Source organism: Vidua macroura, chromosome 3 (assembly GCF_024509145.1).
Source record: "Vidua macroura isolate BioBank_ID:100142 chromosome 3, ASM2450914v1, whole genome shotgun sequence".
Classification (NCBI taxonomy): domain Eukaryota; kingdom Metazoa; phylum Chordata; class Aves; order Passeriformes; family Viduidae; genus Vidua; species Vidua macroura.
In genome coordinates this window covers 75,907,562-75,922,478 of record NC_071573.1, presented here as the reverse complement: position 1 = coordinate 75,922,478, position 14,917 = coordinate 75,907,562, and positions in this window count along the sequence as shown.

Genomic DNA, 14,917 nt, shown 5'->3' with positions numbered 1-14,917 from the left:
CCTCCTTTCTTTTCAGATTTAAATTTGGCTCCTGAATTCTCTACCTGCTTCCCTCCCAAAGATGCAGGGGGACAGGAAATGGGGTCTGTGGTCAGTTCATCACACATTGTCTCTGTTCTTCCCTCCTCCTCAGCAGGAGAACTCCTCACACACTTTCCTTGCTGCAGCATGGGGTCCCTCCCATGGGAGACAGTCCTCCATGAACTGCTCCAATTGGAGTGCCTCCCACCCAGGAGTTCTTCAAACACTGCTCCTGTGTGGGATCCCTTTACATGGAGTGCATCCCTTCAGGAACAGGCTGCTCCAGTGGGTCCCCCATGGGGTCACAAGTTCTGCCAGAAAACCTGCTCCAGCGTGGGCTCCTCTCTCCACAGGTCGACAAGCCCCACCAGGAGCCTGCTCCAGCACAGGCTTCCCACAGGGTCACTGTCTCCTTCAGGCACCATGTCTCTGGCATGGGATTCTCCAGGGGCAGAAAGCAGATACCAGCTCCATCATGGACCTCCATGTGTTGCAGTGGAATCTGCTCTGGCACTTGGAGCACCTCCTCCCCGTCCATCTTCACTGACCTTGGTGTCTGCAGTGCTGTTTCTCTCACATGTTCTCATTCTTCTCTTTGGCTGCTGTTTCCATAGCCATTCTCCCTCCTCCCCTCCCCACCCTATTCCAGTTTGTTATCCCAGAGGCTCTACCACCATCCCTAATGGGCTCAGCTGTGGCCAGCAGTGGGTCCAACCTGCAGCCAGCTGGCATTGGCTCTGTCAGACACAGGGGAAGCTTCTGGCAGCTTCTCACACAAGGCCCTCCTGGAGGCCCTTGCTACCAAAACCTGGTCACACAAACCCAAGGGAACTCTGCACAGTTTGGGCCTTCTATACTTTTTTTGTAGATGAAACCAACCTGAATAGGTGCAGAGAAGGGCAGCAGGAGGAACAGTGTGTCTCTGTGGAGGGCTGCAGATCATGAAGGGGATAGGTGGCTCCTCTAAGTGAAGAGACTACATTTGGTTCAAGAACAAAGGCAACTAAACTCCTCAGCACTGGAAGCTGGAAATTAGGTGGTGATGTATGCTGCTTTCCAGAACAAAAAGGGAAACAGCCATGTGGGCAGTTTTCAAGTGATGCCTGATCAGTGTGTTAAATGTCATATAGAACATGAATGCCTGGTGTAGAAGAACAATGAGAAAAAATCAACCTGATGATCAGCTTCAGTCTGTGCTGCTAACACTGGATTTACTGCAGGATGACCAGGATACAGACTCCAGTACAATTCAATTTTCTTTAATAAACTTTGGAGGATGGAAAATTTGAGAGATTTATTTTAAACTAAATTTTAAAATGTCATATGCTTTTCTTTAACATTGTACTATTTAATTTTAAAATATATCTAGCTCTTCCGTGTGTAGCAGCCCAGCTCTAAGATAATCACATTGCTTTTGTTACAATCAAGCTAAACTGCCCTGAGGTGATGTCTCTAATGCCCTGATCACATCTCTGCTGTACTCATAGTTATCCCAGGGGACCAGGAGGGAGGCTGCCCTTCGGGATTAACTAAGACTGAATAGGTACCCTATTACCTCCCTCAGTATTTCAGGCTAAAGTTTAAGTTCCTCAACCACTGCCTAATTGTCAGAGAACTCCCCAAGACAAACTACAGAGACAAGCCCTGAGGCATTGTTGTCTCGTGACACTTCTCTATCCATATTGCTGAATGTCACATTTTTTAATCTGAGGCAAGGTCATATTATAAGAGTGCCTTTTCCTGGACAATTAGTTTTAAAATCCAGGCAAGTTTTTGGTAGATGTTGTAGCAGGCAACACAGCTGTAGCAATGATGGAACCCAGGACCACTTCTGCATTTTCCAAACAAAGATGTGCACTCCAGAGTCATGGCTTATGTCTGTGATGAAACCCAGACATTTTTCAATCTCTATCCTTGTGCCGTAGCTCTCCAGAGAGAAAATCTGTAAGCCTAGACAGGGGATAGGATATAGCCTGGGATATAGCCTGGCCATGCCAGTGAAATGGATGTCACACCACAGTTTTTCTGCAGTATCTCAGCACATGCAAGTTCAGCTGGCTCTTGTACTCTGCCAGTGGACAGGTACCAGGTTTTCTTCATGCTGACTGTGGCTTAATGCTACCAGAGGAACTTTAGGAAGGGGATGGTAAGGTTTTGCAAGGAATTCTAAACAAACACTTCCTGGGCCAGGCCTGTCACAAGAAGGGCTGATGGGGTGTGTCTGTGGGTGTATACATGTTCAACTCCAAAGAACTGACCAGCAATTTCAGCACCTGCTCCAAGGTTTTACGAATCTCACTTGGTTCCATAGAACGGGTGTAAAGCAGTGTATTGTATTTCAGGAAGTAAAAATAATGATTTTTATACAATGACAAATAACAATAGGTGAAGGAGAGTGATGTTAAATGACTGCCTGAGTAGAAACTGAGAGATCATTTCTGTAAACAAAAAAGTTGGATGGAATCTAAATGTATAGCCAGAACAAACTTGTTTACCAAACGAGCAGGAAAGCTGCAATAAATTGTCTACATTCTTGTTAATAATATCTCAAAGAAAATATATGTATGTGCATCCATGCTCGTTCCAAAGCTTGAATGGACTGAGTCATGGGAAACTTGGCAATTTAAACCAAAGTACAAAACACCTAGCATGGTTATAGACTAGTATAACCACAAAGTTTCAGTTCATAGTGTTCAAAAGTGCCATTATCTTGATCAGAAGTACCGGGTACAAGTAGTTCAATACAAGAGATAAAAGGACCAGGTATGATTTGTTCAATACAAGAGATAAGTGCTTTGGAGGACAGACATGTTTGTACTCAGGGACGTAACACTGGTATGTTATCCAAATGGCAATACACAGCTGCAGTGGAGGATTTAGAGATATCAGCTTTGGCCTGGATCATTAGGCTTCTCTTAGTTTTTTTGCAAGAATATTTCTCCAAGAGCATCCACTTAAACACTTCTGTAGGCTTTCATCTGCATTTTTCACCCAAATCTTTATTGTAGCTTCTTGAAGATGAGGGCAGACATAAGCACAGTCACACAGACCTGCACAATGCCCATAAGAACCTAGATTTTCTCAGTGTAAACCAATTCCATGTCAGAAGAACCATTGCACAACATTATTTCCAAGCTAATAAACCTTATCTCCATCTTGAATATAATTCAATATCTGGTTTCATTAACTTGAGCCTCTGCTGTACCTCCTTTACTGTCTTCTCCAGTAAGATATTCAAGACATTCACCTAATTCACTGCAGAATTTTCACAGCACCAACTGAATTGCAAGTTATTGAATACAAAAAGCTGCACTACCACCACATCCCTGAAAAATAGGAGCCATAAATCCCTTTCATGCATGATGTGTGTGAGACTTTGAGAACAAATCACCTTAAAACAAAAAAAAAAAAACCAACAAAAAAAAAAAAACAACAAAAACAAAACAAAACAAAACAAAACAAAAAAAACAAACAAACAAACAAACAAACAAACAAACAAAAAAACCAAACCCACTCAGCTCCTTCCTGTAGCCTGGGCACAGCACAGATACAAAGGCACAAAAACACTCAGATAAGATCATCACTTATTGAGCGAGCAAAGGAGCATGGCCTCAGATGTTTCAAGAACTGTCAGGAAGAAGAATACCTAGCAAAATCAGGAAACAACTGAGCAAGTTTTTTGGGGTTGAGATGTTTAACTCCAGATCTCAGTGTTCTCTCAAGTCACTTCTTAGCTCACACCCAGCACCTCATGTCCTAACTGTCCTCAGGCGTTCTTATAATTTCCACTTGTGAGCAGGAAAGCAGACCACTGCAAAAGGATGTCAGTCTGGCACAATGACTCAGCCTCAGAAATCTCATGGGTGACTTATTCAATAGAGGATAGGCCCAGCTGGAAGTAACAAAAGTCCCATCAGTCTTAGATAATTGCTCACATTTAAATGCCAGTGCTCATCTTAAGAGTACTTTCATAGCAAAGACATACTTCAAGTAGGTATATCCAAATTGTTCCTGGATTAAAGTCCTCATTTAACATCTTCATTTTCACCTTGGATTTTGGAATAGCTTTTGCTAGACTTAGTATCAAATAAATAAATAAAATCTCTTCCATCCAAGCCCAACTTGCCTGGATTAAGAAAAATAAAACTACAGTGTTAAGTAATGCAAACAGTTTATCCAGTTCTGCTGAGTTACATTTTTTGTTGTTGTTTCCCAAAGGGAAAAAAAAAAAAAGACTACTTATTTCTTGAGAACAAGATCTTTACTTGTAAAAAAAAGCAAATCAAGCGCTTAGTCAAACATTTTCATTGGAAGGACAGCAATCTGAGTAGAAATTTATGGCTATGAATGCAGATGACCATAAAAGGCTACTAACATGGAGAATTTCTCACAATAGCCATCTTATTCCCTGTTAGCTTGATTATTTTTTAAATGCTACAGAATTCTTATTGTAATCTTAACTCTCAACTCACTGGAAAGTAAACGCCCCCTGACTGACTGGGGGGGCAATGTCTGTTATTGGTTACCAAGGTCTTTGATTCAGGGTATGTTTCCACTTGCCCATAAAACACTGACAATGTTAAACGCTTTGTGCTGAGCCCTGTGCCAGACTCCTCAGGCCAGTGCCTGCTTTCTTCTTCATGTTTTTGCTTTTCATTCTCAGAAGATTTCAGTCAAAACCATCTTACCTTTCACAAAACAAAACACAGGAAAATCGCAATGTTTTCCCTATACTAAAGAAGCCTGAACCTTTTCTTTGAAGAGTTAAGGTGCTTCAGGAACCTAATTGATAACATAAAAGAAAAATTTCTTTCATGGAGATGTCTCCTGACAAAAAATCCAGTTGTCCCAGTTGCATCTCTTCTGCACTAAGGAGCTGCATTTGCCCATTTTCTGGGGCAAATATGTGGTCCAGTTACTATGTGCTCAGCAACAGTCACTTTGTAAGCATTTGAGATTGGGTACATGTCTCAGTTCCTACCTTGAAAAAGTCTAGCTAGACAACTGTGAGAAGTGATCCATCTGAAGCACTGCCACAGCAGGCTGCTGGTGACCAATCTGATGAGGTCAACCTCTAAGTTGAACTCCCCATTTGGTCATTAAAATAGTGTTCAGCATGGAGCCACACAGGGAGCAGTGCTGAGAGTCCCAGTGAGCCTGGCCACCACAAATGTGAAAAACTCTCTTCTTAGTCCAGCTTGAATTAAGGATTTGAGCTTCCTTAAGAAACTCTCCTGTCCTGAGCACTGGTTATTCGTGCTTTTTGGAATCAAGACAAGCACCACACTTCTTGCTGAAGAAAATTTCCTATTACATAGATGAATTAAGCATTCTACCATACACAATGTGAGAAGACCTCTACCATACATAATCATGTTGCTCAGCTGGGAAATCTGGAGTATCCAATTCAAGCTGCAGCAGGTGACAATTCCCTATGTGACTGTATCTACCAGCCCCAAGAATCAGACATGGATTAGTTGGGATGCAGTTTTCCAGAGGAAAGGCTGCTTCTGCAGGCATCCATACACTGGGGTGGGGGCATTTTTAGCTTCTCTCCTCTCAAGGCTGCACTATGGACATCACAGTATGGATTTAGCTGAGAAAGCCTCTCCAAAATGAGCACAAAAGATGTTTGAGCATGGTGGTACACAGCCATGGTTATCCAGTACTATTTGCTGTAAAACTCTGAGCAAATTACTTTATTTTCCCAGAACAGTAAACAAGGGAAGCAAGAAATTTAGCTCATTCATAAATACTATCAATAGCACCACGGTTTCAAATACTGGTCCTGATGAGAATTGTCTCTCTCCTGAGCAGCAGGAGAGAAGAGGGTGTGCAGAGATGCTGCTGGACTCCCAAGTGCTGGGACAATGACAGGACAAGGGGTGGTGGGTCCCTTGAAAGGGGTAGAAGGCTGTCATGACCTGCCTGTGGCAAAAGGACCTGAGAGCTCCTTTTAGACCAAAGTTCCCATGTGCACTCTGAAGGTGAAGAATCATACATTTTATCAGACAACTGGGAAACCTTTCAAACATATGTACTTTCTGCTTCTCATTCTACGCAGACAGATGGGAATTTTACAATTATATAAAATGAAAACTCTCAAGAATAGCTCTCAATTGGCCTATTCCAGGAGGAATTGATGGGTTGAAAAGGATTCTTTTTACTCTGTTCCCAAATACAAGGGTGTGGTGTAAGCAACAAAAGAAGGGTGTATTAATGAAAAAATAAATGCAGCAATAGCTATCAGAATGAGACAGAAAATAAATAAATAGGTCTGTTACAGCTACCTACAGGTTTATTTATGGGAATAATGCTTTTAAGTACTGAACCAAAAGCACAGGTGCAATTCCTCTGAATATCAAATATTAAACATGCAGAACACATTCTAAGAGTGACAAGCATAGTAACAGAAAAGTGAAAGGAAGCAAGTGAAATATAGGAAAATAATAATAATGCATCAATCAGTATTGACAGCAGAACTTTCTTATTTTAAAATTATGTAGTAATTTAGTCATGGAAAGATGACGTCAAATCTAAAGACTTTCCACATGAGTCAGTAATCTTTTGCAAAAACCCAAACAAAAACCCAAACCATAAAAATAAAAAAAAAAAAAAAAAAAACCAAGAAAAGTCTATTTTATTGTTAGAACAGTCCCCACCTGGGTGAAAAGTTAATAAAGTGCTATGACAATTTAAATGCATTTCTCCTTATAAATAATTTATATATTTTCAGCATACTTAGCATTTCCGCCACTTAGGCCACATATAGCTGAGTCTGTATAAAGGCCTATTGTTATAACCCATGCTAGCTGAGATTATTTTTACTTGATGAACACATTTTGTGTTACCACTCAGATTCCCTTATCTTGTTAACTGGAGAAACAGTAAATGTGATCGCATATTTATTTCTCGCTTGTCCCAAAGCATTCATCCACAAAAAAGGGAATTTTCTTTGTTCAAGTGAATCTATGAAAAGCAAATCCTTCAAGATTTTTCAGTCCTGTCCAGCGCAATTAGGACACTATTTTAAAACCAGTTTGGCTACCCTACCTTATGGCCACTCTCACAGTTAGAAACTCAGTCCTATGTGACATGGAAAACAGCAGAAAAGTTGGTTTTGCACTCACACAATTTGGAAGAGCTGGTTTCTTCATTCCCATATGGAGGATCTCAGTCAGATAGCAATAAGCCTGCCTTACCTCACTGCTCATGAGAAAGGCTCCTCAGGACACAAGCAGCTTGAACAGCTTCTCTGCTGTTACACAGCACCCAGAGAAGCATGAAAGTTGGTAGGGCAGCTACTTTTAATCCAGCTTTGCAGTCCATCCTCTACTGTGCTCAAAGGAGTCTATGATAAATTATTTACCACTGCAGTGACAGATGTAGTCTGTCACACTGTGTGCCAGCCACATGAGATGGCTCAGAGATAAGCACACCCACACTGATCTGCTCAGATGAAGCTCACACAGCAGCCCCCCACTGTCCTGCACAGCAGACTGGTGCTGAACATGCCTTCCAGAGTGCATTCTCCAGTCAACTCAAAACCCTCAGCTGTCAGGTCATGAAAGAGAGGTGGCAGTTCTGACAGGTTTAATGAAAAACCACCACAAATGCCTTTTACGCTCAGCCCTCTGGAATGACCAGAAGCTCAACTTTCAGCATGAAGAAGCAGAAATGCAATTCATTTGCCATTATCCTTTACAAATGCAAAACTTTCTAAAGATAGCTGTTGAAAGGATGGTCTCTCAGAATTGGTTAAACATCACCTGCAGTGCAGTACTTTTCTTTCCCACCACAGGAATCTGTCATTCATGTGTCAGTCAGGTCAGCCATGGTACTTCTCACAAAGGGCTCTTCATAGAGCCCGTCATTTAAACCCAAACAACTGCAAGAAACTCTCACTAAGTTCATCATTAAGTTCATCATTAAGTTCACCATAAAACAAGCTCCAGTTCCTTGGAAACAAGAAGTTCAATGTGACATACTTTTGCCATTTCTACATTTGGTTGAAAGTCATCCCTCGCGAAACGTAGCAGCTTTGTGTTGCTACAGGTTCCTTGGCAAAAAGCCTGTCAGAGAAAGTCCATCACCTCTGTAATTAGTCAGGTTTACTGCATGACATTGTGTGAAGGAGAAAAACTACAGTATTTCTCACTTACCTTCTGACTGTCAATCCAGCCAGTGGTTCATCATAGGTATCAATAATACTTGGTGAGTAACATTCACCATCTCTAGTGACAAAATCAAAGATAAATCTATCCTGAGTCAGGAGCTCTGGCTCTGCCTGGAGGTAAGGTCTTGCTAATACTGACTAGGAGTACATATCCTCTTCAAGGATGAACTCTCACTGACAATCTGTCAGCACACCTAAGATCTAGTTGAGTGTTCTGCTTGTAAAGGAAAAAATACATTGGAGACTGTCTTCAGAAGCTGTGGATTTGTGGCCATGTGATGACAACTACTCAAGATCAAGAGAATTTCTACATTAGGCCTGTCAGTACTGGCTAGCTGGTCTGGGGTTGTTTCTGAAGATCATCAACAGCAAATGCTCATGAATCAGTTTAACACCCAGGATAGGAGAGAAAATGCTTTATTAGGACCATCATAAGAGTGAAGATGGAGGCTTTTCTGACATTGATGCATTTAGAATTGGGGTTATACAATTACTGAACTCTGATTTTGCTTTTTTTCATATCTGAAACATTAGGCTTTTATTTTTAAATTCAAGAAGCACAAATCTTTATTTAATGATATTTGGTGGTTTTTCACCACAGCACTTCCCAGTGCTTTAGAAACATTAACCACATTTTAAAGGTACAGAATAGCAGCTAAATAAAATGATTGATGTATTTATAGTCATGGGCAGTTGGGAAGCAGGGGAAAATGGGCACGTAACTGCAGTTCTTTATTCTGGGGTGAAACAGAAATCTCACCTTCATAAAAACCTCAGCAAGCAAGATAAACAAAACCAAAAGCTTTAGAAGCACAGTGGGAATAAATCAACTCTAAAAATACAGTTCATTTTACCATGTAGACACATTTTGAGACACCTACTAGAACTATTGCTTAACTTTGTTAATGACCCAAGTAGCAAGAAAGAAAGTACTCCAGGAGGCTCTGGACCACATGCATGTAATTCACATGCTAGAGGGCTGGATTGCCATTCAGAGAGCCCACAGGAGCTGGGGACGTGGGCCAACAGGAACCTGATGAAATCAAACTGTGGGAATGAAAAATAGACCAGAACAATCCCACGCACCAGTACGGGCTGAACTCCAAACTGTGGTTTGTAGAAAAAAGATCTGGGGGCCTGGCAGACATCAAGCTGAACATGAGCCATCAATATACACTTGCAGAATAGGAGGCCAAACACATTTTGGACTGCATTAGAAAGACTACTGCTAGCAGGTGATGGGGTGTGATGTTTGCCCTTGCTTCAGCATTGGTGATGCTGCATTCACAGCCCTGTGCCCAGTTTTGGGCTTCTCAGTCCAAGAGAGACCATGCTAATCTGGAATGAATGGGTCAATATGCCATTCTTATTTCTGAAACAGACAAATGAAGACACTTGAAACAGCATGGAAAAATTCCTTCAATTCCTTCCCTCTACATAAAGAAAAAAGTTACTGTGTCACATAATGGCATTAATAGTCTAAGGGAGAAAGCATAGAAGAAAATGTAATTTTAACCAGTGTTCTCCAGAACCTTCTCTTTATATTCTCTGCTGTTTCTGGAACCCAAGTTGCTATAGGAAAGCTTTGGCAAACCAGTGACTATCACACAACATTCTGCTTACAGACAGGATGAATCATTTCCTCCAGTAGCTCATTCCAGATAGATCCCAGAGGCAACAGCCTCCCACCACTGATACTTAATTAGGTCAGCTTGGGGCTGATTCTTTCATGAGAACGCACTGAGAGAGGCAGGACCAGTACATGGCCCTCAACAAGCTGAGAACAAGGCCCATGATTAGAGAAATGGCTTCTGTGTTGTCAGCCCTGCTGCATTCAATTTGCTGCCAGACAGCCTGACTCTGACCCAGACTAATCATTGTACATGTGCATGTGGTCATACACAGCAAGTGTGAATATGCAGCAGCTGTCTGATGACCCTCTTTGGCAGATGGTATTAGCCCTCACAGGCTGATGCATTCCATTCCCATATTTTTTGAAATATATTGCTCCCATAGATGTTGGTGAAGCTTGTCATGTGTCATTCAGTACAGACATACATTGAAATTCATGGGGTAACAATTGCTTGTATATCTATGACTTCTAAACATGACCATGAAAACTGCTTCTGTGTTGAACATAATCCACAGTCTCTCATTACAAAATACTTCAATATGCACAGTGTAGAGTTCCTATGTTTTCAAGAGCCCCTTCTGCAAAGCTAAATCAGTCAACAACATTTAACACCATATTTGCAACCTTTTATAATAAAAATTTCCTTAACACCATTGATAAAGCTGAAGCGATGCCATTTGTTGCCCATTAATATGGACATTCCTTTCTTCCATGATTAAACTTTTCTAGTTAACTTCTACTGATGTATAAGGCTTATCCTTGCCATTCATCCATACAGTGAAAACCTTACCCTGAATGGGATCTCAAGCTTGTGTTCCAACATCTTTAAAATAACCTTTCAGACAGTGATTCAGCAAGGCAATGTAACTTGCCAGATTTATTTGATCTGTATCTTTGGAGCAAACAGTTAATCTGCCTGTCTCAGAAAGAAAATAAAGCACTTGAACTCTTGCCTTGGTCCTATTTTAGAGTTCTGTTTGCATGTTTGTTTTAGCATCTTCTGGGAACATTCTGTCTCCTCAAGGGCTATTCTACCAACATAGAAACACAATTTGATTGAGTTTTTTTCCATCGGCTTTGTCAACTTGATTTTGTCTTAAATATGCAAACCACAAAGATATAAGTTATGCTTGGCACGATAAACATATATGGTCATAAATAGAAAATCTCAGCAACAGTTATACTGCCACTAAATGTGAATACAGTATTTGGCTGCAAAATAGAATATCAGCTAGAGATTTTTATAGAAAAGCTGAAAGATGATCAGTTTCTTCCTCACAAATAATTTTCTCCAAACTACCTAAATACCTGTAAGACATAATAGCTAAGTGCAAGATCACATTTTTATGGACTTCTCACTTGTGCGTTTGAGTGTTAATAATGCCTCATTGAACTTAATGGTATTTTACCTTCTTAAATTACTGCTACAGGAAAGCAAAGGGAGCAGTTCTTTGGGTTTTGATAATCTGATCGGTAGGCTAAAAGTCAATTTAAAGCAATTTCAGCAAGCTGTAGCATTATAGTCATATCAGAGTACTTTATAGTAGGAAAAAAAATTGTCTTTTTTTGATGTGAGCACAGCAAATATCTGCCAGAATTAGAATCATTGTTCTGCATACATTAACATATTTGTCACATTGCCGAATAACATAAAAACTCACTGTAGAGTGAGCCAATTGCACAAACACAGGGGAGAAATCAATTTATTACCAAAAGCTTACACTTTAGTCAAGAGGCTGCTTGTGACAACCAAAATGGGACAGAAGTACAATGGGATCTGTGGTGTTGCGTTGTTTTCCCTGGTCCCGCGCAGCTCCGGAGAGCCTGGAATGGCGCTGCTTCTCAGCAGGACCCGGGGCTGCCGCTTGTCCCGGGTGCTGCTGCGTTCAGCGCACCGGGGTGGGGCTGGGTGCGTTCTGCTGCCGGCACGAGGGGCGAGACAAAGAGGGAAGGAATGTCCAGTCTGTCTGTGTGGATGGCTGGAGAGCTTTAATTGTCATAGGGAGCTGCGATAGAGAACCGCAGCCACTCCCTAGCGCTGCGTGGACAAAACGGCGCTGGGACCGGGGACGTGCGGGATTTTATAGGGGGTGGGATGAGGGGGCAGAAGCCCCCCTTGCCCAATGGGGACAGACAACGGGGGAGTGACATGGACTGGGGTAACCAATGGGAACACGACAGGGGCGGGCACAGGGCTCCGGCTTTGCGGGGACAGGGTAACAGACACCGAACTCTCAGGAGTGAACAGGGGGGTGGTTACAGGACTGGCATGGGGATGCTCCAATGATAAGAGACCCGGAGCGGACCACCGTGGGGGGAACAGGGGTGTACACAGGGGTACACAGAACCGGCTAACTAACACATATCAGAACCCCTAATCTGAACCCAAACCCGGGATGCAACAGGATTGACTGAAGAATGGGGCAAGCCATAAAGTAAATAATTTTGGACCACTGTGGCATGTTTGGACGTTCTCAGCTGTCATCCTCGGGATAATCTCAGTTGTAGCCAGTCTGTCAATATGAGACGTTTGCTTTGCAGCTGTGCCAGACTCAGAGGCTGATCTTCTGCACCAGCCCAGAATGTCAATACTGCACTGACAGTACTGCACCAGAAATTATGGAGTTTTAACCACTTGTTTTCTCATTGCTGAACACCACTTACTTATGCTAATTCTGGAGTAATAAAAAAAACATTTAAAAGGAGAAAGCAGTTCATAGAATCACAGAATATCCTGAATTGGAAGGGACTCACAGGGATTATCAAAGTCCAGCTCCTGGCCCCGCACAGGACAGCCACAAGAATCACACCATCTGCCTGAGAGCAATGTCCAAATGCTTCTTGAACTATGACAGGCTTGGTGCAGTGACCACTTCCCTGGGAAGCCTGTTCCAGTGCCCAGCCACCCTCTGGGTGAAGATTTTCCTAGTATCCAACCTAAACCTCCCCTGACACAGCTTTAGGCCATTCCCTTGGGTCCTGTCACTGGTCACCACAGAGAAGAAATCGGTGCCTGCCTCTCCTCTTCCCAGTATGAGGATTTTGAAAACTGCAGTGAGGTCTCCCCTCAGTCTCCTCTTCCCCAGGCTGAACAGACCAAGTAACCTCAGCTGTTCTTTGTATAGCTTTTTCCCAGTTTAGCTATTCCCCTTCTACTGTGGTGAAGGAACTGGCTGAAGCAAGCTCAGCATACAACATACATTCTTTTGGGTGACAGAGAATACTCATGTGCAAGGTAATGGTAGATTACAATGGGACACAAAGCTGTAGTGTTTCACAGGTGACAAATTGCCTTTGAGACAAAGCCCAGCTGTCTCTCAGCTGGTGATCCTCTGGCTCACACAACATCACAAACCTGATCAGTATGACATGCAAAGAGCCAAATGGCAGCTATCCATGGCAGTAACAGTGGGTGGGATGGCAGTGTACCCATGGGAAAAACAAGTCGGAGTAGCAGCTGCCATTGTCATTTTTGAGGAAGAAGAAGAAAAGGGAGGTTTGAAGCATAAACAGCTCTTTTAAACGGTCATCAAGATCTAAATATAGTACAAATATGTAAAGTAGAAGTATCAAAAAATGAGCACCCCAGAATACAATGCATCTTAGGCCTGTATGAACAACAACAATAATAACACCACCCCAAATAATAAGAACCTATTTAGTAAACATATTTGTGTTAAGACATTTTATTTTAAAAACAAATATCCTAGACATAAGAGAAATTCTGTGGTAAGAAATCTGTTGATATAACAACATCGCAAAGGATTTAGATCCAGCATATGAGCTTCAATTTGGCTTACCAGCAAATAGGCTTGCCTTCCCTCCTGTTTTACTAGATAAGACAACATGAGTGAAAGACACATGCTTCTTCACCTACTTACTCTCTTGGTGGAAATAAGCCAGTCACACTTCTCTTACCTTGGTAGGTCTGAGGACTGAAGCAGAGGACAAAAACAGCTGTTCTCCATTCCTCTCTTCTCATAGTTTTTTCCTGGCAGAACATCTAATTAAGTTTTGCTTGGATGCAGTTTATGTGGTATTGAGTAAACAAACCCATATATTTACTAAAGCAAGAGAAAATTCCCATTGTCTGGCTGGATCCTACTGCTTAAACCACAGCCTGGAGCCACTGCTATATCCCATGTATGACTGCAGGGAAATAGACATCTGAGGCCTGGTGGATGGTGGAACTAACACTAAGCACCTTATACTTAGCCAAAAAAACCACAATACACTGGAAAAGCAGCTAAGAAAAATGGAGTCTTGTTGGACTTGAGAACTCACTAAAGGGAAGGTGATTACATCATCACCAAAATAAGTGTCCGGTGGTTAATCCTGTGTTTACTAGGACAGTAAAGTCCAGTGTCTCTTTCATTAAACCAATAGCCCAGATGTTTTGAAAAAAAGCAGAAAAGCTCTAAATCAGGCTATAGAACATGCTCTAGCTGAAAGCCATCAGTTTATTGCTAATACAGTGTAAAAGGCCTTTTCTAGAGCCAATACGACCATTACACAATTTGGTATCTAGAAATCTGGCACTCTCACCAAGAAGAAGATTAACTAAAGAAAAGAACCTGTTGCAGTGCAATAGTATATTGATCTTAAAATCTGAGGTCTATGTTTTCCCCTTCAAAGTCTCACGTAATTAAGTCTTTTCCAGCATGCAGGGAAACACCAAAAAAAAAAAAATTCAGATAATTGTTACAATAAGAAAATAGTAGTGATTGAAAAATGGTGACTACTCTATGAAAATTGTAAAGTAAGTTTAATACAATCAAGGAGGAAAAGGTGTAAGGCAAGAATAACTAAGCTGCAGGCAAGACTTACAGAGGCAATTGATGTTCAGTTCACACCAAAATTAATGAAAATCATTTTAAAGCCCCTTAATCAAAGAATTTTGCCTTTTAATCTACAATGACATTTCTCCCAATTTAATAAAAGAGTTCTATTATAAAGATCCTAATAAAAGATGCAACAAAATGCCATAATAAAAAGATATTTGAAATACACCTGAAATAAAATGAAAAATAATTCTTCATGTTCTTCTCTATATGAGAACATTTGTTCCTATAAGTATTTCCAAGTTT